This window comes from Phyllobates terribilis, unplaced genomic scaffold, assembly GCF_046119375.1.
Source record: "Phyllobates terribilis strain yellow unplaced genomic scaffold, ASM4611937v1 Scaffold_63__1_contigs__length_7903474, whole genome shotgun sequence".
In the NCBI taxonomy this organism is placed as follows: domain Eukaryota; kingdom Metazoa; phylum Chordata; class Amphibia; order Anura; family Dendrobatidae; genus Phyllobates; species Phyllobates terribilis.
The window spans coordinates 7,816,310-7,841,447 of NW_027362823.1; the positions used below are offsets into that span (position 1 = coordinate 7,816,310).

The 25,138-nt window shown below is 43.7% G+C and overlaps 7 non-coding genes and 3 pseudogenes across 7 annotated transcripts; all 10 read right to left on the bottom strand.

Annotated features, from left to right (window-relative positions):
* Window positions 1-192: 192 nt before the first annotated feature.
* On the bottom strand, window positions 193-383 carry LOC141192997 (U2 spliceosomal RNA). Its single transcript, XR_012266298.1, has one exon. It is a non-coding gene; the product is annotated as a U2 spliceosomal RNA (small nuclear RNA).
* A 1,115-nt stretch (window positions 384-1,498) lies between these two features.
* Window positions 1,499-1,669, bottom strand: LOC141192599 (U2 spliceosomal RNA; annotated as a pseudogene).
* A 6,470-nt stretch (window positions 1,670-8,139) lies between these two features.
* On the bottom strand, window positions 8,140-8,312 carry LOC141192533 (U2 spliceosomal RNA; annotated as a pseudogene).
* A 6,849-nt stretch (window positions 8,313-15,161) lies between these two features.
* LOC141192998 (U2 spliceosomal RNA) lies at window positions 15,162-15,352 on the bottom strand. The gene has a single exon (XR_012266299.1). It is a non-coding gene; the product is annotated as a U2 spliceosomal RNA (small nuclear RNA).
* Window positions 15,353-16,467: 1,115 nt separating this feature from the next.
* Window positions 16,468-16,658, bottom strand: LOC141192999 (U2 spliceosomal RNA). The gene has a single exon (XR_012266300.1). It is a non-coding gene; the product is annotated as a U2 spliceosomal RNA (small nuclear RNA).
* A 1,118-nt stretch (window positions 16,659-17,776) lies between these two features.
* On the bottom strand, window positions 17,777-17,967 carry LOC141193000 (U2 spliceosomal RNA). Its single transcript, XR_012266301.1, has one exon. It is a non-coding gene; the product is annotated as a U2 spliceosomal RNA (small nuclear RNA).
* A 1,118-nt stretch (window positions 17,968-19,085) lies between these two features.
* Window positions 19,086-19,279, bottom strand: LOC141193144 (U2 spliceosomal RNA). Its single transcript, XR_012266439.1, has one exon. It is a non-coding gene; the product is annotated as a U2 spliceosomal RNA (small nuclear RNA).
* Window positions 19,280-22,301: 3,022 nt separating this feature from the next.
* Window positions 22,302-22,402, bottom strand: LOC141192626 (U2 spliceosomal RNA; annotated as a pseudogene).
* A 1,115-nt stretch (window positions 22,403-23,517) lies between these two features.
* On the bottom strand, window positions 23,518-23,708 carry LOC141193002 (U2 spliceosomal RNA). The gene has a single exon (XR_012266303.1). It is a non-coding gene; the product is annotated as a U2 spliceosomal RNA (small nuclear RNA).
* Window positions 23,709-24,823: 1,115 nt separating this feature from the next.
* On the bottom strand, window positions 24,824-25,014 carry LOC141193003 (U2 spliceosomal RNA). Its single transcript, XR_012266304.1, has one exon. It is a non-coding gene; the product is annotated as a U2 spliceosomal RNA (small nuclear RNA).
* Between the last annotated feature and the right edge of the window lie 124 nt (window positions 25,015-25,138).

Genomic DNA, 25,138 nt, shown 5'->3' on the forward strand with positions numbered 1-25,138 from the left:
CAATGCAATGCACAGTTGCTGAAGTTGAACCAAAATGAGCTTGTAATCTGGCTTCTGCAACTTTGAACATGAAAAATCCAATGAGGAGAAGAAAAGCAAAGCCAAAGAGTCCATCCCAAAATCCGACAAACAAGCAAAATGAACAAAAAACATTGAATTCAATTCTTTCTGATTTTAGAAACTGCATTAAAGAAGGGGTGCACCGGTCCTGGAGATACTGCAATACCAGGTCAATGCGTGGAGTGGACAGAGCAAGCTCTTTTTCCATCTCCCTGTTCTAAAAATCCATTTAATATATGGTCCCCAGATAGGGGACGTATCAGATATTAAACTGATAAGAACAGATACTACACTTGATCTTAGCCAAAAGGCCGAGAAGCGATAACCAGAATTGGTTTCAAACTACGGAGCCACCCAAGGATCCTGAAAAGTCCATTTGTGGAGATGAGCTCCTGGACTCCCGTTAAGAAGACATGTTGTCAACCTCTAGATCCCTTACATGCCTGCACTTTTCGGCTTGCTGCTGCTGCAATCCACGCGTTTTAGATCTGCATAACTCCACCTCTTTAAACACAGCACCTTCACCCCCTGCTGTTCCCACCCGCCTCAACACCGTTGGAAGGGAGGAGAACCAATTAAGGCGGGAGGTGGGGTGGAACGAGCAGCTGTCTACCCTTAGCAGGAGGGCTCCTGATTACATACCTCTCCTGCTGCTGCTGCTGCTGGCTGTCCAGCAGCAGACTGAAGGTGGCTGCTGCTGTGCACAGGTATATAAAGGCTCAGAGCCTATTATGACACGCGCAGCCAGCGTTCCATTGCCACATTCCATCTACTGCAGGCAGGATACCTGGCTGGCTGAATGTCGCTGAGAAGCTCACAGAGACCGCCATAAGCAACAGTTTAACAGAATGCCACAGACTAATCAACCAAACTTTTTGGGTTGGGTTCTCTTTTATAGTCTGCAGGCATTAAATGAAAGAAGTCAGTGTTCCAGCAGAAGGAGACAACGTTTCAGAAAAGGCATTGTAGCAAACCAAAAAAGAAATTTTAAGCGCAGCAGAGTAACCAGCGCACATACCTGTTAGCTCAGGTGAGTTTAAAAGGCTGCTGTTGATAACAAGGGCATTTGCTAAATAGATGGTGTGTGTGCAACAATATACTGAAAGGTCAATTATATTGTGCAGCTTATCTCACCACCTGTAGTTATTTAGGTGAAAGCTCCAAAATGCTTGCCTAATATGTCTGTTTATCCAAAAGGAAGTAAAAAGGGAGAGCTAGAAAGATAGCATTGCATCACATTACATGGCAATGCAATGCACAGTTGCTGAAGTTGAACCAAAATGAGCTTGTAATCTGGCTTCTGCAACTTTGAACATGAAAAATCCAATGAGGAGAGGAAAAGCAAAGCCAAAGAGTCCATCCCAAAATCCAACAAACAAGCAAAATGAACAAAAAACATTGAATTCAATTCTTTCTGATTTTAGAAACTGCATTAAAGAAGGGGTGCACCGGTCCTGGAGATACTGCAATACCAGGTCAATGCGTGGAGTGGACAGAGCAAGCTCTTTTTCCATCTCCCTGTTCTAAAAATCCATTTAATATATGGTCCCCAGATAGGGGACGTATCAGATATTAAACTGATAAGAACAGATTTTTTTTTTTTTTTTTTTTTTTTTTTTTTTTTTTTTTTTTTTTTTTTTTTTTTTTTTTTTTTTTTTTACACTCAGATTACAAAGTCTTACATCTTTAAAAGCAAAAACCAAGACTCAAATCCATCATCGTGTTTTTTTTTTTTTTTTTTTTTTTATATATATATATATATATATATATACATATATATTTCCTTCTTTCCTTTTTCTTAACTTTCTTTTTAACTTTTTTTTTTTTTTTTTTCCCTGTAATTAATATTTGTATTTTTCCAGAAAAAGATTTTCAATGACAACAAAGGCTACACAGTAAGTATATTCCATTCATTTTGCTTCCACAATACATCTGCTTTTCTTATGCCCAAAACCATTTTGTCCTTCCAAAAATACATAAATAAATAACTTAGACACAACTTAATACACTGTTCAACAGACACTTCATTATGTTTAAAAATCAAAATGTTTCTCACCTTCCAAATTGCCATCTTTACACATGTTATAATCACCCACACCACCTTAAAATCTTCTTCCTTTACACCCATCCCATAGAACACCCTGTTAAAATCTAAAAAATTAACATTACTCACAGCTTTAATCAGATTGCACATTTTCCTCCAGACTTTTTGTGCAAACTCGCAATTCCAGAATACGTGCATAGGAGTCTCACTACCTCCACATCTCTGTCTTGGACATTTTTCAAAACGAACAAGACCACGTCTATGCTGAAATTCTCGTGTCGGTAAGCAATCCTTTATTATACACCATAACAAATCTTTATGTTCATTTGATAAGAACACATAGTTTACATTCAGCCAAATCCTGTCCACTATCTTTGGCATAAAGTGCTCCACTGGACTAGTGTTTAACCTTCCTTCCAAGACTTGTAATATCTTTTTATGACACCTCAGTACCTTAAGATCAAAACCTTTTAGATCATAATCTCTCAAAATCTTTTCCAGCACAACATAGTTACTTGGGGGTAAAAATCTATAAGGTCTATTCAATCTCATGTCCACCCACTTATATTTTCTTATATAGAAACCCAAATTATAAATAGAAAAGGCTTTAAGCTTCGATTCTGACCCTAATAAAATATTTATGCAGTTTGCCATATACTTTGCATATAAAAAGGCTTTGATATCAGGATAACCTTTACCACCTTTCTTTTTTGGCTTATACAATTCTTCGCGCTTAACCCTTTCCATTTTTGATCTCCATAAAAAATTAAAACATACTTTAATAATTTTTTTCATCGCATTGACAGGTGGAATAAAAATGGTTGCAACATATAAAATCATTGGGAGTAAAACCTGCTTGATAATTAAAATCTTCCCTTCCAACGTTAGCTCTCTCAGATTCCAAAAAGACACCTTTTTCCTAACCCTCTCCAACAGTGATTCCCAATTTTTTACATTTCCACACTCTTCCGAAAAATAGATGCCTAAAATCTTTGCTTCAAAAACTCTCAATAATTTACAATCGGATTCTAAGATAAAACCGCCCATCGTTAAAACACCAGATTTCTCCAAATTGATCTTAAAACCTGATGCCGCCCCAAACCATTCAACCGTTCTTAAAACCCTATTCATACTTCTTAAATCTTTTACAAAAACAGTCACATCATCCATAAAAGCCACCACTTTAACCTGCTCTCCCCAACTCCCAGGAATAAAAAAACCATTAATCACTTTGTCTTTCCTAAAAGCAGTTAAAAGAGGCTCAATCGCACAGATAAAAAGAATAGGGGATAAGGGGCATCCCTGTTTCACCCCACAATTAATCTTTACACTTCCAGATAAAAACCCATTTACAGATACTTTACTAAAACATGCTTGATACAAGGATTTAATACGTTTACTAAAATCATCCGGGCAACCCATTCTCCTTAAAACATCGAATAAAAAATCATGGGCGACTCTATCATAAGCCTTTTCAAAATCCAGAGTAATTAACGCCATCTTCTGTCTTCTATCGGAAACATCCCATATTATGTCTCTAATTAAAATCAACGAGTCACTGATCTTCCGCGTTGGAACTGCACACGTTTGGTCTATATCTATCACCGAACTCACCACTTTCTTTAATCTATTTGCCAACAGCTTCGCATAAACTTTATAATCTGTATTTAAAAGAGTAATCGGTCTCCAGTTTTTTAGCAATTCTCTATCACCTCTTTTGTATAATAAAACAATTACCCCCTCCAACCATGACTCCGGGACACGACATAAAGACTCAACTTTTAAAAACATTTCATAAAATTCATTCCCCACAATATCCCATAATATTTTATAAAACTCAATGGGTAACCCATCCGACCCTGGTGTCTTACCGTTTTGCAATGTATTAACTGTATTAAAAACTTCTTCTTTTGAAATACCCTCTGATAATAATAATTTATTTTCCTTAGTAAAACACTTATCCAACCCTCCTAAAAAATGCTCCTTCAAAGACCTATCTGTATTTTTTGCTGAAAACAGGTTATCATAAAATTCTTTCACTTTCATCTTTTTCCCCTCCAAACTCCTTTCCCCCTCTAAAACCCCCATAAAGGCCTTTTTCTCACAGATTTTTTTAAAAAAGAATTTAGTACATTTCTCGTCTTCCTCCAACACCTTCACACGAGAATTAAAGATAATTTCTTTTCCTTTTTCTCTCAGACATTTTTGAATTTTTTCCTTCGTCACCATAATTTCCTCCTCCACATTAACTCCATTATTCCTAAACTGATACAGACACTGTAGATTTGCATTAAGGTTATTGTATGACTGTCGCTTATCCGCAGCTTTCCTCTTGCCTACTTCCATAAAGAATAATTTAACTTCCTTTTTCATGTAGTCCCACCATTTAAAAGTAGAGTCAAAACATTTCTTTTCTAATTTCAGTTTCTCAAAGAAAAATTTAAAATCCTCCCTTACCTCCTTATGCTGTAACAATGATACATTCAGTTTCCAATGAGACGGCCTTTTTCCCTCATCCGCCTCTACCATCAGTGTACATTCAATTATTCTATGATCAGAAAAAGGTGCTTTATGCGTTTTAAAATTAGAACAAGTAAAATCCTTGGATATAAACAAATAATCTATTCTCGAGGAACAACCTCTTCCTTCCCAAGTAATTTCATACTCCTTCTTCTGCCCGTCCAACCACCAAGCATCTTTTAGGTTAAAAGAAGATAAAATACCCTTGAGACAAGAAACCGAACCATCTTTTACATTATTTAGTTGACAATTAAAATCTCCCCCTAAAATTACTGGAACTACACCTGGGATAAAAAGCTGCAAAATTTCAAACAAATGTAACCTTAAAACTTTTTCTGTATTGGCATAAATATTAAAACATCTATATTTCTTCCCATTCCTTTCTACATCCACTCTTAGAATCCTACCAGGGTATATTTCTTCGTAGTTGGTAATCTCCCATTGCCTGGAACATATAAAACCAACCCCATCACTTCTGAATTCATTCCCGCCTGAAAAACATAAATTACCCTTCCATATACCCCGTAAAAAATCATAATTTAACTTCTTTGACAAATTACATTCTTGAAGAAATACAAAATCAAAATTTTCATTATTAAAATAGTCATAAATCACAGTTCTTTTATATAAGTCATTGAAACCCTGAACATTCAGGGAAGCCGCCCTGATCATCTTTTAGTGACTGGCACCGGGCTATCTCCCCCGCCCTCATCGGATTGCAAAGCACTTTCATCGATACTCAGCCCTTCCGACTCTGATGTACTGGAAATGTCAAAATCCTTTTCACAAGCAAATACTTTTACTACACATGGCCCTACACCACGCTCTTTATCATCTACACTTCTTTTCAAAATTTTTGATGAATCCATCCTTTCCTGACCACAGGGTATACTCTGAGATAAAATCTCCCTAGGGGAAGGCCCTATTACAGGCAGGCTTTGACTTTTCACTACCACCACCTTTCCCCCTGCGCCTCCCTTTTTTACTTCACCCCCTTGTTCTTTTATATTACTCTCTTTGCTTGGTGGAGGGACTTTCTGCATTAATTGTCCCACACCCACCAGCACAGACTTCAATTCTTCAATCCTCCGTTCTTCATTCTTCTTTTCTTCTTTCTTCTTTTCTTCTTTCTTCTGCTCTTCCTTCTCCCGACCTTCTTTCTTCTGCTCTTCTCTGTTCTTATCTTCTTCTAACTCCTTCTCCTTCTTTCTTTCTTCCATCTTTCTTTTCTCATCCTCCTCCGACCTCCTCCCTCTCTCTTCTTTCTTTCTCTTCTCTTCTTCCGGTGTTTTCTTCTTCTTTACTTTTCTCACCTCCTCCATTTCCTGCTCATCAGTTCTCTTTTCACTTGCTTCCTCACCATCCTCGGCTTCATTCTGCCGATGTTCTGATGAAGTATCCATCTCCTCCTCGCCTCCTTTCTTCTTATTTGGACATGCATCCTCCTGATGAGCTGAACCGGGACACCTACAACACTTTTTGCACACAATATCCAAATGTCCATATTTACGGCACCCATAACAGTAATTAGGCATACCCGAAAAAAACAGATATCCACGGCTACGATTAACATAGACATTTGGTGGTGGTCTAAGTACCCCACCTTCTTCTTCTGGGTCCTTCTTGAAGGCTACCAGAAAAACCCTTTTTCCGTTCCACACTCCGAACCTAGTTTCCCCACGTTTTCTTGGGATAACTTTCTCACAATATGCACTTAGATAGTTTATTACTTCACTATCAGTAACAAATGGACTGAACAAATGTATTGTTAGCAGTTTCATGGAGAACTGAAAGGAGGGAATCACTCTCACTCCAACAAAAAGCTCGTTCTCCCTATTAACTTCATAGAGAGTATAGGCTCTTTCACACTGAGAGTTCCCCATTAAAGTTAAATCATATATCCCTCTCGAAAAAAAGGATTGAAAACAAAAAAGTTCCTCCTTTTCAATCTTCAGAAATTTACAAATCTCTCTGAAGATAAACTCGGAATCCTTTTCCTGCCGATAACCAGGAGCCACCAACAAACGGAGTGTATCCTTCAAAGGATAATCCTCTGAAAAATAGTCATTGGAATTGTTCTCCCGATTTTCCCTCCTACCTCCAAATGGCCTCTTCGATTCCATATTCTTTTCCTCCTTCTTTTTCCACAGATGATCAGGAAAAAAAACGACACAGCAGATCGCAGCTCCACCCGGATTTCAATCCTCTTCGTCCTACCGACCTCCACACCACGAAAAAGAACCGTCCTCCAGGAAGAAAAGGCAAATCTAGACTTTGCTCCACACCCAATAGCAGCAGCTGGACCAAGATCCAGAAGGCCGAGTGCAAAGATCCACCTAGATCACCTTGGCCAAATGACGCAACCCACTACAGATCGCAGCCAAAAGGCCGAGAAGCGATAACCAGAATTGGTTTCAAACTACGGAGCCACCCAAGGATCCTGAAAAGTCCATTTGTGGAGATGAGCTCCTGGACTCCCGTTAAGAAGACATGTTGTCAACCTCTAGATCCCTTACATGCCTGCACTTTTCGGCTTGCTGCTGCTGCAATCCACGCGTTTTAGATCTGCATAACTCCACCTCTTTAAACACAGCACCTTCACCCCCTGCTGTTCCCACCCGCCTCAACACCGTTGGAAGGGAGGAGAACCAATTAAGGCGGGGGTTGGGGTGGAACGAGCAGCTGTCTACCCTTAGCAGGAGGGCTCCTGATTACATACCTCTCCTGCTGCTGCTGCTGCTGGCTGTCCAGCAGCAGACTGAAGGTGGCTGCTGCTGTGCACAGGTATATAAAGGCTCAGAGCCTATTATGACACGCGCAGCCAGCGTTCCATTGCCACATTCCATCTACTGCAGGCAGGATACCTGGCTGGCTGAATGTCGCTGAGAAGCTCACAGAGACCGCCATAAGCAACAGTTTAACAGAATGCCACAGACTAATCAACCAAACTTTTTGGGTTGGGTTCTCTTTTATAGTCTGCAGGCATTAAATGAAAGAAGTCAGTGTTCCAGCAGAAGGAGACAACGTTTCAGAAAAGGCATTGTAGCAAACCAAAAAAGAAATTTTAAGCGCAGCAGAGTAACCAGCGCACATACCTGTTAGCTCAGGTGAGTTTAAAAGGCTGCTGTTGATAACAAGGGCATTTGCTAAATAGATGGTGTGTGTGCAACAATATACTGAAAGGTCAATTATATTGTGCAGCTTATCTCACCACCTGTAGTTATTTAGGTGAAAGCTCCAAAATGCTTGCCTAATATGTCTGTTTATCCAAAAGGAAGTAAAAAGGGAGAGCTAGAAAGATAGCATTGCATCACATTACATGGCAATGCAATGCACAGTTGCTGAAGTTGAACCAAAATGAGCTTGTAATCTGGCTTCTGCAACTTTGAACATGAAAAATCCAATGAGGAGAGGAAAAGCAAAGCCAAAGAGTCCATCCCAAAATCCAACAAACAAGCAAAATGAACAAAAAACATTGAATTCAATTCTTTCTGATTTTAGAAACTGCATTAAAGAAGGGGTGCACCGGTCCTGGAGATACTGCAATACCAGGTCAATGCGTGGAGTGGACAGAGCAAGCTCTTTTTCCATCTCCCTGTTCTAAAAATCCATTTAATATATGGTCCCCAGATAGGGGACGTATCAGATATTAAACTGATAAGAACAGATCCGTTTTCAAACAAGCTTTATTTAAATCAGACATACATCATAAATTACAAACAAATCACAAATACTTGAATAAAATATGACATAAAACAAATACAAGGTCAGATTTAAAAAGCGCATAAAAGCATAAAAATCATAAAACACAGTTTTGCATATAATTTGCATAAATAAATACATATGTCAAATGCAAACACCATAGCTTTTTAACTTTATCTTTTTACAATCAGGTAGTATGAAAACTTTTCACAAAGAACATATCCGATACAATATTTGAAACAAATCACAAATACTGGAATAAAATATGACATAAAACTAATACAGAGTCAGAATTAAAATGCACTTAAAAGCATAAAAAGCATAAAACACAGTTTTGCATATAATTTACATAAATAAATACATATTCCAAATTTGCAAACACCATAGCTTTTTTGCTTCATTGATTCCCATCTTTTTACAATCTCTCAGGTAGTATGTAAACATTTCACAAAGAGCAAGCCCAATACAATCTTTGACAGGAATAAATTCACGTTTAAACAATAATATATTGCGCACTTTCCATAAAGCTTCTTTTAAACAGTTTATTATAAGCCATGCGACTCGTGCTTGTTTCATGGTTGGGCAATTAATTATCCCATATATTATAATGTCACAATTAAGGGTTTGTATACCACATATCCATTTTAGGAGGGTGCCCACCGTCTGCCATAGCTCTTGTGCGTAGGGGCAATCCCACAGTAAATGAAACACTGACTCGTTTGGGGCGCATCTTTCTCTGGGACATCTAGCACTAGCCACCAGCCCCCTATGATGCTGAAAAGCTCTCGTAGGGAAACATTGGTGAACAACCTGCCAAGCTAAATCCTTTTGTGAGTTGCTAAGTGCAGGACAGGCCACGTTGTTCCACACTAGGCGGCACCTGGAGATGGAAAAATTAGACACATCCTCCATCTCCTCATGTCCCTTACAAATAACTGTTAACTTACGTTGATCAAATAAAAGCTGACGATCAACTTGGGTCAGATCATATTCTGAAATGACCTTCTCCAAGATCTTGTAATGCTTAGGGGGAGATAAGAGAAAAGGACAATTAACAGTCATACTGAAGTTCAACTTTCGGAAAAGAAACCCAGTTGTATATCTAAGAAAACAAGAGAAAGCCCCAACATTATTCAAGCTTTTGCAACAAAATACAAAAAACTTGATAAATAAAAACAATTTTAAATCAGGGAACCCTTTACCCCCATTTTTCTTGCTTTTACATACCACCTCCCTCCTCAATTTCTCCATTTTGGATCCCCACAGAAAATAAAACATGGGCTTCATAAGTCTTTTAAGATACAGAGAATTAGGGGGAAAAACCATAGCGGCATACAAAATGATAGGAAGCAAAACCATTTTAATTACAAGAATCTTGCCCTCCATTGTTAGTTTTCGAGTTTGCCATAAAGAGATCTTCTGATTTAATTTATTCAAAACCAAATCCCAGTTTTCAATACCATCATTAGCAGGATTAAACAAGACACCCAGGATCTTGATTCCTACTGTTTGTGTGGGAACCCTAGGCGGATCTGACTCCCATTGACCCATAATCATACAGTCACATTTATTTATATTCAACTTAAACCCAGACCCAGCACTAAAAATTTCAGTAATTAGAATTGCTCTGTTAATAGATGCTGAGCTAGTGCCATAGACAGATATGTCATCCATATATCCAATGGCTTTAACTTGTTGTCCACCCCCACCCGGAATAAAAATGCCCCTAACCACCTTGTCCCGACGCAGCAGGCACAACAGTGGCTCAATGGAGCAGACAAATAAAAGTGGGGACATGGGGCAACCTTGTTTAACACCGGAAAGAAGCTCCACCTCTCTAGTTAAAAAACCATTGACTAAAATCCGGGCAGATGACTGTTTGTATAAAAGCGCAATTTTCTGAATAAAAGAATCAGGGAACCCCATCTTTCCCATAACTTTAAAAAGATAAAAGTGGGAGACCCTATCAAACGCTTTCATAAAATCCAAAGATAAAATAGCTAGTGGCTGTTTTCTATCTTTTTGAAACCAGATAAGATCACGAATTAGGTTTAGATGCTCCCAGATTGATCTCCCGGGGACACCACACACCTGATCTGGATGAATTACATTTTTAATAACTGCTTTAAGACGACCAGCAACAACTTTAGCTAAAATCTTGTAGTCTGTATTTAATAGTGAAATAGGCCTCCAATTCTCCAACTTTGATTTATCACCTTTCTTAAAAATTAATGTAATCATACTTTTACGCCATGAATATGGTAATAAATCAGCCTTAGAGGCTTCACAAACTACTTGTATAAAATCCTCCTTAATTAGATCCCAAAAGCAAAGATAAAATTCAATAGGAAGGCCATCTGATCCAGGAGCCTTACCTTTATTAAAACTCTTAAGGGTCTCTTCAATTTCACTGGGTAAAAGTTCTTTAGCTAAAAAAATCTGGTCATCTTTATTTAAAAACTGGGATAAAACATTAAGATTCTCTGTAAAAGCAGGTTCATCAACATTTTTAATACTAAAAAGATCTCTATAAAAATTAGCAGTATGCTCTAAAATGCTCTCAGTGGAAGATTGTCCTTCTAGCTCAGTAATCACTTGTTTTTTGTCACTCATTTTTTTAAAGAAGAACCTTGAGCAGGTCTCACCCTCTTCCAAATATTTCACACGGGCATTAAATATAATTTCTTTACCCTTTTGTTCCAGGAATTTTTGGATTTCTGTCTGGATCTTGGCAATCTCACCATCCACACCAGGCACTCCCCACCCCTTAAGCTTATGGAGAGTTTGCATCCTGACATTAAAATCTTTAAAACATTTCCTTTTTTCACGTGCCTTCCTTTTACCAATTTTAATAAAAAATTCTTTAATACGGGTTTTAACACACTCCCACCACCCCAACATACTCTGATTTGGGTGTTTCCGTCTTCTCCAACTCTCATACTTTGCATAAAACTCCGCCCTTACCAGTTCGTCTTCTAATAAGAGCACATTCAATTTCCACATACCTTTTCCAACTTTTGCTTCCTGTGGAGTTTGCAATACATTGTATAGTAATACATGATCAGAAAAAATATTTTCTATTAGACCAGCATTCCTAGGTTTAAAAACATCAGAAGAGGAAAAAATAAAATCAATACGAGATGACATCCCTCTACCCCTCCATGTATGCCCAGTGTCAGTAGGGTAGGACTTTCTCCAAGCATCTAATAATTTGAGGTCCGTTGTCAAATGTTTTAACAGACTGGATGTTTTGTCTGTTCTTCCATTAGTATCACCTCCACTCCTCCCCTCCCCCAACATGACACAGTTAAAATCCCCTCCCACTATCACAGGGGACGGACCTGATAAAAACAAAGGGATGACATTAAAAAGGGAAGCACGCTCATTTTTCTCTGGGGATGCATAAACATTAATAAGACGACAGGTAAAACCATTTAAAATAACATGAGTTGATAAGGCACGACCTGGAACTATTTCAGTGATGGATAAAACATTAACATTTTGACATTTGAATAAAATCCCAACCCCGGCAGCTTTATTTTCATTGGACCCTGACCAAATAGAGGGTCCTGCTGACCAGTCCATTTTTAAGTTGGGGTATGACAAATCGTGATCAATACCGCATTCTTGCAGGAAAAAAATGTCAAAGTTCAGAGTCAGTAACCAAGCAAACAAAGCAGCCCGTCTAACAGGGCTCTTTAGGCTTCTCACATTTAGTGAGGCAGCACGGATTTCTGCCATGTTAGGTGTTTTTTATTGATTCATTATACTCTGAATCTGAATCAATAATTTGTGACAGAGAAGGTGAAGGAAGGGATGACACAGTTCGTAAACTGTCCGTTTCATCTGAGTCCGTGAAATCCTCAATTAAGTTAGTCCCCTCTGGGCTGAGAATTTTTGCAGCACTAGATAGAAAGACTTTACGGGACATCTGAGGCAGGTTATGCTCCTCCTGTGCCTCTTCACGACTTCTCTTACCACTGGCGCTGAGATCCATCCGATCCTCCGAATCCACCCGATCCTCACCAGGCACTGCAGCAGGTGGAATACCCGCAGACCCTCCAGGAGCACCAAGGGACATCATCTCCGGAGCAGGATGACCATCAGGACCTGCAACAGGTTCACCAACCACTGCACGACCTCTATCATCCAGGCAGGCAACAGGACATCCATCAGGAATGGTTCCAGGACATCCATCTGGACTGGCATCAGGACATCCATCTGGACTGGCATCAGGACATCCATCTGGACTGGCATCAAGGCATCCATCTGGGTTGGCATCAGGACATCCATCTGGATTGGCATCAGGGCATCCGTCTGGATTGGCATCAGGGCATCCATCTGGATTGGCATCAGGGCATCCGTCTGGACTGGCATCAGGGCAGACATCTGGTCCAACATCTGTGCTGGCATCAGCAGGGGTATCTGGATGGACATCTGGATTGGTACCAACAGCTCCAGATTTTCGCCTCTTTTTTGGTTCCCTCTCATTTCCGCTCTGAGAAGGTGCCATCTCCCCACCAGGTGAAACCTGGACCCCTGCAGGAGTAGGCAAAGGCGTGACCTCGGCTACAGAGGCCGGGTTTTTCCGCAAAGGTACCGACTGAGCATCGACTGAGTCAGACTGTTTTTGACCTTTAGTAATGTCCACAAAGCTTTTTCTGGGGTCACCCGGGCTGACCCTGCTGGCATCAGCAGGAACTCCTGCGGAACTAGCCGCAGGCGCCCGAGAGCCACCACGAGACCTTGTCCGCATCGGACAATTACTGAACAGGTGAGTAGACATTCCGCACCCACTGCAGGTCTTACTGTTCTTACAGTCCTTTGAGGCATGACCCCATTGTCCACAATTGTGGCACTGACTCATCCGCTCGTTCTTACAATCGCTCTGTATGTGACCAAGGTCACCACACCTACGACACCTGAATGGTTGTCCATCATAGAAGAGGTAGCCATGGTCTCTTCCCAGCACCACTGTGGAGGGGGGGTGCATAAGGCCTTCTACACCCCCAGGGTCAAGTCTGAAGCGTACCATAAAGCGTCGTTTCCCATTCCAGAAACCGCTCCGACCTTTGACGTTCCCCGTAAATCTGACAGATGTACAATATCTGCTCAGAAAAAGCTCAATATCATCTGTGGACACATGGGGGTTAAACATGTATACCACAAGGGGAACGTCAACTCCGCCATATAGACCCGTAAAAATCACTCCGTCCAACAGCTTGCTGTTGCGGTGGCCCTTAACGCATTCGTAAAAGTGCTGGCAGGCAACCTTGGTCGAGAACGTGAGAATATATGTACTCTGCCCCTTCTCCTGCAGGCAGTAAACATCATGATCTTTCACGTTCAACAGATCTCTCAAAATCTGTACATAGAACTCACGGGGGTTGTCATATCCGACATGGTTTGCTGGAACCTCGATACGCACCGAGTTCCTGATCTGGCCGGAGCCAGTGGAAAATTGAAATGAACAAGGCATCTCACCAAAGTGGCAAAGGCTTACCGTCACTACGGGCTCGGCCTTTCGCCTTGGGATCGCAACTTGTTGCCCGGGGACTAAGCCAGCTCCCTAATAGCAGCAGGGGGGTGAAATCCCACCAAAAGGTGAGACGATCCCCCCAGGCCAAGGAGCCGGGTACCCCGGGCACCTCTCAGCCAAGACCAAGGCAGGAACCGTTAGATCACTGCACCTGATCTCAGCCAAAAGGCCGAGAAGCGATAACCAGAATTGGTTTCAAACTACGGAGCCACCCAAGGATCCTGAAAAGTCCATTTGTGGAGATGAGCTCCTGGACTCCCGTTAAGAAGACATGTTGTCAACCTCTAGATCCCTTACATGCCTGCACTTTTCGGCTTGCTGCTGCTGCAATCCAGGCGTTTTAGATCTGCATAACTCCACCTCTTTAAACACAGCACCTTCACCCCCTGCTGTTCCCACCCGCCTCAACACCGTTGGAAGGGAGGAGAACCAATTAAGGCGGGGGGTGGGGTGGAACGAGCAGCTGTCTACCCTTAGCAGGAGGGCTCCTGATTACATACCTCTCCTGCTGCTGCTGCTGCTGGCTGTCCAGCAGCAGACTGAAGGTGGCTGCTGCTGTGCACAGGTATATAAAGGCTCAGAGCCTATTATGACACGCGCAGCCAGCGTTCCATTGCCACATTCCATCTACTGCAGGCAGGATACCTGGCTGGCTGAATGTCGCTGAGAAGCTCACAGAGACCGCCATAAGCAACAGTTTAACAGAATGCCACAGACTAATCAACCAAACTTTTTGGGTTGGGTTCTCTTTTATAGTCTGCAGGCATTAAATGAAAGAAGTCAGTGTTCCAGCAGAAGGAGACAACGTTTCAGAAAAGGCATTGTAGCAAACCAAAAAAGAAATTTTAAGCGCAGCAGAGTAACCAGCGCACATACCTGTTAGCTCAGGTGAGTTTAAAAGGCTGCTGTTGATAACAAGGGCATTTGCTAAATAGATGGTGTGTGTGCAACAATATACTGAAAGGTCAATTATATTGTGCAGCTTATCTCACCACCTGTAGTTATTTAGGTGAAAGCTCCAAAATGCTTGCCTAATATGTCTGTTTATCCAAAAGGAAGTAAAAAGGGAGAGCTAGAAAGATAGCATTGCATCACATTACATGGCAATGCAATGCACAGTTGCTGAAGTTGAACCAAAATGAGCTTGTAATCTGGCTTCTGCAACTTTGAACATGAAAAATCCAATGAGGAGAAGAAAAGCAAAGCCAAAGAGTCCATCCCAAAATCCGACAAACAAGCAAAATGAACAAAAAACATTGAATTCAATTCTTTCTGATTTTAGAAACTGCATTAAAGAAGGGGTGCACCGGTCCTGGAGATACTGCAATACCAGGTCAATGCGTGGAGTGGACAGAGCAAGCTCTTTTTCCATCTCCCTGTTCTAAAAATCCATTTAATATATGGTCCCCAGATAGGGGACGTATCAGATATTAAACTGATAAGAACAGATACTACACTTGATCTTAGCCAAAAGGCCGAGAAGCGATAACCAGAATTGGTTTCAAACTACGGAGCCACCCAAGGATCCTGAAAAGTCCATTTGTGGAGATGAGCTCCTGGACTCCCGTTAAGAAGACATGTTGTCAACCTCTAGATCCCTTACATGCCTGCACTTTTCGGCTTGCTGCTGCTGCAATCCACGCGTTTTAGATCTGCATAACTCCACCTCTTTAAACACAGCACCTTCACCCCCTGCTGTTCCCACCCGCCTCAACACCGTTGGAAGGGAGGAGAACCAATTAAGGCGGGGGGTGGGGTGGAACGAGCAGCTGTCTACCCTTAGCAGGAGGGCTCCTGATTACATACCTCTCCTGCTGCTGCTGCTGCTGGCTGTCCAGCAGCAGACTGAAGGTGGCTGCTGCTGTGCACAGGTATATAAAGGCTCAGAGCCTATTATGACACGCGCAGCCAGCGTTCCATTGCCACATTCCATCTACTGCAGGCAGGATACCTGGCTGGCTGAATGTCGCTGAGAAGCTCACAGAGACCGCCATAAGCAACAGTTTAACAGAATGCCACAGACTAATCAACCAAACTTTTTGGGTTGGGTTCTCTTTTATAGTCTGCAGGCATTAAATGAAAGAAGTCAGTGTTCCAGCAGAAGGAGACAACGTTTCAGAAAAGGCATTGTAGCAAACCAAAAAAGAAATTTTAAGCGCAGCAGAGTAACCAGCGCACATACCTGTTAGCTCAGGTGAGTTTAAAAGGCTGCTGTTGATAACAAGGGCATTTGCTAAATAGATGGTGTGTGTGCAACAATATACTGAAAGGTCAATTATATTGTGCAGCTTATCTCACCACCTGTAGTTATTTAGGTGAAAGCTCCAAAATGCTTGCCTAATATGTCTGTTTATCCAAAAGGAAGTAAAAAGGGAGAGATAGAAAGATAGCATTGCATCACATTACATGGCAATGCAATGCACAGTTGCTGAAGTTGAACCAAAATGAGCTTGTAATCTGGCTTCTGCAACTTTGAACATGAAAAATCCAATGAGGAGAAGAAAAGCAAAGCCAAAGAGTCCATCCCAAAATCCGACAAACAAGCAAAATGAACAAAAAACATTGAATTCAATTCTTTCTGATTTTAGAAACTGCATTAAAGAAGGGGTGCACCGGTCCTGGAGATACTGCAATACCAGGTCAATGCGTGGAGTGGACAGAGCAAGCTCTTTTTCCATCTCCCTGTTCTAAAAATCCATTTAATATATGGTCCCCAGATAGGGGACGTATCAGATATTAAACTGATAAGAACAGATACTACACTTGATCTTAGCCAAAAGGCCGAGAAGCGATAACCAGAATTGGTTTCAAACTACGGAGCCACCCAAGGATCCTGAAAAGTCCATTTGTGGAGATGAGCTCCTGGACTCCCGTTAAGAAGACATGTTGTCAACCTCTAGATCCCTTACATGCCTGCACTTTTCGGCTTGCTGCTGCTGCAATCCACGCGTTTTAGATCTGCATAACTCCACCTCTTTAAACACAGCACCTTCACCCCCTGCTGTTCCCACCCGCCTCAACACCGTTGGAAGGGAGGAGAACCAATTAAGGCGGGGGGTGGGGTGGAACGAGCAGCTGTCTACCCTTAGCAGGAGGGCTCCTGATTACATACCTCTCCTGCTGCTGCTGCTGCTGCTGGCTGTCCAGCAGCAGACTGAAGGTGGCTGCTGCTGTGCACAGGTATATAAAGGCTCAGAGCCTATTATGACACGCGCAGCCAGCGTTCCATTGCCACATTCCATCTACTGCAGGCAGGATACCTGGCTGGCTGAATGTCGCTGAGAAGCTCACAGAGACCGCCATAAGCAACAGTTTAACAGAATGCCACAGACTAATCAACCAAACTTTTTGGGTTGGGTTCTCTTTTATAGTCTGCAGGCATTAAATGAAAGAAGTCAGTGTTCCAGCAGAAGGAGACAACGTTTCAGAAAAGGCATTGTAGCAAACCAAAAAAGAAATTTTAAGCGCAGCAGAGTAACCAGCGCACATACCTGTTAGCTCAGGTGAGTTTAAAAGGCTGCTGTTGATAACAAGGGCATTTGCTAAATAGATGGTGTGTGTGCAACAATATACTGAAAGGTCAATTATATTGTGCAGCTTATCTCACCACCTGTAGTTATTTAGGTGAAAGCTCCAAAATGCTTGCCTAATATGTCTGTTTATCCAAAAGGAAGTAAAAAGGGAGAGCTAGAAAGATAGCATTGCATCACATTACATGGCAATGCAATGCACAGTTGCTGAAGTTGAACCAAAATGAGCTTGTAATCTGGCTTCTGCAACTTTGAACATGAAAAATCCAATGAGGAGAAGAAAAGCAAAGCCAAAGAGTCCATCCCAAAATCCGACAAACAAGCAAAATGAACAAAAAACATTGAATTCAATTCTTTCTGATTTTAGAAACTGCATTAAAGAAGGGGTGCACCGGTCCTGGAGATACTGCAATACCAGGTCAATGCGTGGAGTGGACAGAGCAAGCTCTTTTTCCATCTCCCTGTTCTAAAAATCCATTTAATATATGGTCCCCAGATAGGGGACGTATCAGATATTAAACTGATAAGAACAGATACTACACTTGATCTTAGCCAAAAGGCCGAGAAGCGATAACCAGAATTGGTTTCAAACTACGGAGCCACCCAAGGATCCTGAAAAGTCCATTTGTGGAGATGAGCTCCTGGACTCCCATTAAGAAGACATGTTGTCAACCTCTAGATCCCTTACATGCCTGCACTTTTCGGCTTGCTGCTGCTGCAATCCACGCGTTTTAGATCTGCATAACTCCACCTCTTTAAACACAACACCTTCACCCCCTGCTGTTCCCACCCGCCTCAACACCGTTGGAAGGGAGGAGAACCAATTAAGGCGGGGGGTGGGGTGGAACGAGCAGCTGTCTACCCTTAGCAGGAGGGCTCCTGATTACATACCTCTCCTGCTGCTGCTGCTGCTGCTGGCTGTCCAGCAGCAGACTGAAGGTGGCTGCTGCTGTGCACAGGTATATAAAGGCTCAGAGCCTATTATGACACGCGCAGCCAGCATTCCATTGCCACATTCCATCTACTGCAGGCAGGATACCTGGCTGGCTGAATGTCGCTGAAAAGCTCACAGAGACCGCCATAAGCAACAGTTTAACAGAATGCCACAGACTAATCAACCAAACTTTTTGGGTTGGGTTCTCTTTTATAGTCTGCAGGCATTAAATGAAAGAAGTCAGTGTTCCAGCAGAAGGAGACAACGTTTCAGAAAAGGCATTGTAGCAAACCAAAAAAGAAATTTTAAGCGCAGCAGAGTAACCAGCGCACATACCTGTTAGCTCAGGTGAGTTTAAAAGGCTGCTGTTGATAACAAGGGCATTTGCTAAATAGATGGTGTGTGTGCAACAATATACTGAAAGGTCAATTATATTGTGCAGCTTATCTCACCACCTGTAGTTATTTAGGTGAAAGCTCCAAAATGCTTGCCTAATATGTCTGTTTATCCAAAAGGAAGTAAAAAGGGAGAGCTAGAAAGATAGCATTGCATCACATTACATGGCAATGCAATGCACAGTTGCTGAAGTTGAACCAAAATGAGCTTGTAATCTGGCTTCTGCAACTTTGAACATGAAAAATCCAATGAGGAGAAGAAAAGCAAAGCCAAAGAGTCCATCCCAAAATCCGACAAACAAGCAAAATGAACAAAAAACATTGAATTCAATTCTTTCTGATTTTAGAAACTGCATTAAAGAAGGGGTGCACCGGTCCTGGAGATACTGCAATACCAGGTCAATGCGTGGAGTGGACAGAGCAAGCTCTTTTTCCATCTCCCTGTTCTAAAAATCCATTTAATATATGGTCCCCAGATAGGGGACGTATCAGATATTAAACTGATAAGAACAGATTTTTTTGATTGAATATATCTTTTATTAGCACAAAAAATAAGTTAACAGACAGTGTACAGTGCCGCAGCCCAGTACACACAGAATTCTACATCATATTTACATAGCATGAGGATACGACGCACTAACTAGACACATCACACCCCTATGCTACACAAAACACTCAATCTGAAAGAAAAAGCATGTCAATCAATACAGTACGAAGAATCGTGATAAGAGATGGGGATTGGGAAAAAGGGGATGGGGAGGGGAAAATCACAGGCCCGAAGCTTTATTGAAAGACAAGACACATAAGGGGAGAAGGGGAGGAGGGGTTTAGTCCTCATCCTCGTCCTCCGGACCGTCCACGATGGAATAGTCTCTGAGCAGGCTGTGGATCAGCCTGCGGCAGTCCTGGATGGACATCCTCTCCCTCCTCAAGATGAGCCGGTTCCTGGCGACCCAAACGGCATCCTTGAAGCAGTTCATAAGGCGCCAAGCCTCCTGGATGGCTCCGACGGTATGAACCCCAGGGAAGAGTCCGTAAAGCACAGAATGGTGCGATAGGCTCGCCCTGGGGACAGAGTTCCTCAGGTCGTCCTCAAGGGCAGTCAACAGGCGCTGTGCAAATCCGCAGTCCCAAAAAGTGTGCAAAGATGTTTCCTCCACGAAGGGGCACCTTGGGCAGTACAGGGTCTTGCACAGGTTCCGGGCATGCATGAATGACCGGACGGGCAGTCCGCCCTGAATCGCCATCCACGACAAGTCCTTGTGCCCGTTGGTCAGCCTGTCAGACGACACATTTGTCCACACAGTCTACAGCGTGTCCTGGTGAAGTCCTGTGATGTTCTCCACGTCATCCTTGGCTCTGATGAGCTTGTGGATAGTTTTGGGCTTCCACAAGTCGGGCTTGAGTCCCTCCAGTTGATGTTCCCCCACAAATCGAACGACGTCTCCGTAGAACCATGGCGTCGTCCAGTTGTAGGGGAAGGAGCTGTCCCACTTGTCCCAGCCGAGTCGCCTCCAAAGAGGAAGCAGGAAGAAGCGAGACATGGACCTGCCCGCGGAGCCATTCTTGACTTGCAAAGTCCGGCGGACACAATCACACACAAAAGAGGATCGCAGGAGGGTGGGGATATCTGGAACGCCCTTCCCACCCTTGCGAGGCTCCTTGTACATGACGGCCCGCCTGACTCTGTCCATCTTGGATCCCCAGACAAAGTGAAACACTGTCCTGGTAATGGCCCTGCACACAGTGACGTGTGGGGGCCAGGCCTGCGCCGTGTACTGCAAGACGGGCAGGACCTCATTACGCAGGACGAGTGCCTTACCCTCACAAGTGAGGTGTCTGAGGCTCCAGAGTCCGATCCGTTGCTTCACTTTGGCCAAGCGTTCTTGCCAGGACTTGAGGGCCGCTCCTTCCTTCCCGAACCAGACTCCCAGCACCTTGAGGAAATCCGGTTGAATGTTGAAGGGGAAGAGGGCGGAGGAGGCCGGCTGCCAATCCCCGAAGAGCATGGCTTCCGACTTCCTGCAGTTGACTTTGGCCCCTGAAGCCCGGCCGAACCTCTCACACGTCTGGACGAGGGCGTCGACTGAACCACGATCAGCGCAGAAGACGGTGACGTCGTCCATGTAGAGCGAGCACTTGACCTCGTGTCGTCCCGGACCCGGTGCGGTGATCCCTCTGATCTCTCCATTCTGCCGGATAGCCTCTGCGAAGAGTTCTATAACACAAACAAAAAGAAGAGGTGATAGAGGGCAGCCTTGTCTGACCCCAGAGAGGACAGGGAAGGGGTCAGTCTTCCAGCCATTCACCAACACCGAGCTGTGGATATCAAAATACATCAGACGGACATACGAACAAAACATGTTACCCAAACCTAACCGGTGCAGAGCTCGGCCCATGAACTCGTGGGAAACCCGGTCGAAGGCCTTCTCCTGATCCAAGGAGACCAGGGCCGCGTGTGCGCGGCGGACCTTGATGTACTCGACCGTGTCCCGCACGAGAGCGAGGCTGTCTGCGATGCGACGTCCAGGGATGCCGCATGTCTGGTCCGGGTGGATGATCCGTCTGATGACTGTCTTAAGTCGTGTCGCCATCGTCTTGGCCAGGATCTTGTAGTCCACGTTGAGCAGAGTGATGGGACGCCAATTCCTCAGGTCGCACCTCTCTCCCTTCCGCTTGTACAGGATCGTGACCATTCCTTCCCTCAAAGATGGAGGCATTCTACCCTCCACCACCATCTCCTCGTACAGCTCCAACAGGTCCGGACAGATGAGGTCTCCCAGCGCTACATAGAGCTCCGCTGGAAGACCATCACTGCCCGGGGTCCTGCCGGTCCTAAAGGATTTAGCGGCAGAGAGCAATTCGCCCACCATCAGAGGTTTGTCCAAGGCTGCCGTGCCTGCAGGATCAAGATGGTTAGTGATACCTGACAGGAACTTATCAGCAGCGTCGGGGTCGGTAGTCTTGTGGGAGTAGAGTTTGCTGTAGAAGTCGCTGACGACCCTCATCACGTCCTCCTTCCCACGTCGCATGTTTCCGCTCTCGTCTCGCAGCTCGTTCAGGGGCGTGTGACCGGCATGAAGTTTCCTGAAAAAGAATGAGTTACATTTCTCACCCTTCTCCAGATTCTCCACTTTGGAACGGAAGACGATTCGCTTGGACTCCTCCTCAAAGTGCCTTTTCAGGCTCTTCTTGGTCTCCTCCAGCTCCTCCCTCACGTCCCAGCCGCAGTGAAGAAGGTCCTGCAGCGACCGCAGCTCGCGCTGCAGCCCTCTGAAGTCCCTCCTCTTCTCACACGCCTGTTGTCGACCCTTGGCCTGAAAGAAACAGCGAAACTCAAGTTTAACATATTCCCACCAATCAGAGACTGTTTGGAAGCTACCCTTGTAGGACTGCCACATTGCGTAGGCTGCTCTCAGCTCCTCCACGACTTCATCCTGAGCCAGCAGAGCACAATTCAGCTTCCAGGAGCCGGGGCCGGACGGAAAACCGTCGCCGAGGACACCTTGTAAGTGAATGGCTCTGTGGTCGGAGAAGAAGCAGGGGACCATCGAGCGCCTACTCTGCCTGACTGCCCGAGAGGTGAACACAAAGTCAATCCTGGAGCGGAGTGAGCCATCGGGTCGGCTCCACGAATAGATACTACACTTGATCTTAGCCAAAAGGCCGAGAAGCGATAACCAGAATTGGTTTCAAACTACGGAGCCACCCAAGGATCCTGAAAAGTCCATTTGTGGAGATGAGCTCCTGGACTCCCGTTAAGAAGACATGTTGTCAACCTCTAGATCCCTTACATGCCTGCACTTTTCGGCTTGCTGCTGCTGCAATCCACGCGTTTTAGATCTGCATAACTCCACCTCTTTAAACACAGCACCTTCACCCCCTGCTGTTCCCACCCGCCTCAACACCGTTGGAAGGGAGGAGAACCAATTAAGGCGGGGGGTGGGGTGGAACGAGCAGCTGTCTACCCTTAGCAGGAGGGCTCCTGATTACATACCTCTCCTGCTGCTGCTGCTGCTGGCTGTCCAGCAGCAGACTGAAGGTGGCTGCTGCTGTGCACAGGTATATAAAGGTTCAGAGCCTATTATGACACGCGCAGCCAGCGTTCCATTGCCACATTCCATCTACTGCAGGCAGGATACCTGGCTGGCTGAATGTCGCTGAGAAGCTCACAGAGACCGCCATAAGCAACAGTTTAACAGAATGCCACAGACTAATCAACCAAACTTTTTGGGTTGGGTTCTCTTTTATAGTCTGCAGGCATTAAATGAAAGAAGTCAGTGTTCCAGCAGAAGGAGACAACGTTTCAGAAAAGGCATTGTAGCAAACCAAAAAAGAAATTTTAAGCGCAGCAGAGTAACCAGCGCACATACCTGTTAGCTCAGGTGAGTTTAAAAGGCTGCTGTTGATAACAAGGGCATTTGCTAAATAGATGGTGTGTGTGCAACAATATACTGAAAGGTCAATTATATTGTGCAGCTTATCTCACCACCTGTAGTTATTTAGGTGAAAGCTCCAAAATGCTTGCCTAATATGTCTGTTTATCCAAAAGGAAGTAAAAAGGGAGAGCTAGAAAGATAGCATTGCATCACATTACATGGCAATGCAATGCACAGTTGCTGAAGTTGAACCAAAATGAGCTTGTAATCTGGCTTCTGCAACTTTGAACATGAAAAATCCAATGAGGAGAAGAAAAGCAAAGCCAAAGAGTCCATCCCAAAATCCGACAAACAAGCAAAATGAACAAAAAACATTGAATTCAATTCTTTCTGATTTTAGAAACTGCATTAAAGAAGGGGTGCACCGGTCCTGGAGATACTGCAATACCAGGTCAATGCGTGGAGTGGACAGAGCAAGCTCTTTTTCCATCTCCCTGTTCTAAAAATCCATTTAATATATGGTCCCCAGATAGGGGACGTATCAGATATTAAACTGATAAGAACAGATACTACACTTGATCTTAGCCAAAAGGCCGAGAAGCGATAACCAGAATTGGTTTCAAACTACGGAGCCACCCAAGGATCCTGAAAAGTCCATTTGTGGAGATGAGCTCCTGGACTCCCGTTAAGAAGACATGTTGTCAACCTCTAGATCCCTTACATGCCTGCACTTTTCGGCTTGCTGCTGCTGCAATCCACGCGTTTTAGATCTGCATAACTCCACCTCTTTAAACACAGCACCTTCACCCCCTGCTGTTCCCACCCGCCTCAACACCGTTGGAAGGGAGGAGAACCAATTAAGGCGGGGGGTGGGGTGGAACGAGCAGCTGTCTACCCTTAGCAGGAGGGCTCCTGATTACATACCTCTCCTGCTGCTGCTGCTGCTGGCTGTCCAGCAGCAGACTGAAGGTGGCTGCTGCTGTGCACAGGTATATAAAGGCTCAGAGCCTATTATGACACGCGCAGCCAGCGTTCCATTGCCACATTCCATCTACTGCAGGCAGGATACCTGGCTGGCTGAATGTCGCTGAGAAGCTCACAGAGACCGCCATAAGCAACAGTTTAACAGAATGCCACAGACTAATCAACCAAACTTTTTGGGTTGGGTTCTCTTTTATAGTCTGCAGGCATTAAATGAAAGAAGTCAGTGTTCCAGCAGAAGGAGACAACGTTTCAGAAAAGGCATTGTAGCAAACCAAAAAAGAAATTTTAAGCGCAGCAGAGTAACCAGCGCACATACCTGTTAGCTCAGGTGAGTTTAAAAGGCTGCTGTTGATAACAAGGGCATTTGCTAAATAGATGGTGTGTGTGCAACAATATACTGAAAGGTCAATTATATTGTGCAGCTTATCTCACCACCTGTAGTTATTTAGGTGAAAGCTCCAAAATGCTTGCCTAATATGTCTGTTTATCCAAAAGGAAGTAAAAAGGGAGAGCTAGAAAGATAGCATTGCATCACATTACATGGCAATGCAATGCACAGTTGCTGAAGTTGAACCAAAATGAGCTTGTAATCTGGCTTCTGCAACTTTGAACATGAAAAATCCAATGAGGAGAAGAAAAGCAAAGCCAAAGAGTCCATCCCAAAATCCGACAAACAAGCAAAATGAACAAAAAACATTGAATTCAATTCTTTCTGATTTTAGAAACTGCATTAAAGAAGGGGTGCACCGGTCCTGGAGATACTGCAATACCAGGTCAATGCGTGGAGTGGACAGAGCAAGCTCTTTTTCCATCTCCCTGTTCTAAAAATCCATTTAATATATGGTCCCCAGATAGGGGACGTATCAGATATTAAACTGATAAGAACAGATACTACACTTGATCTTAGCCAAAAGGCCGAGAAGCGATAACCAGAATTGGTTTCAAACTACGGAGCCACCCAAGGATCCTGAAAAGTCCATTTGTGGAGATGAGCTCCTGGACTCCCGTTAAGAAGACATGTTGTCAACCTCTAGATCCCTTACATGCCTGC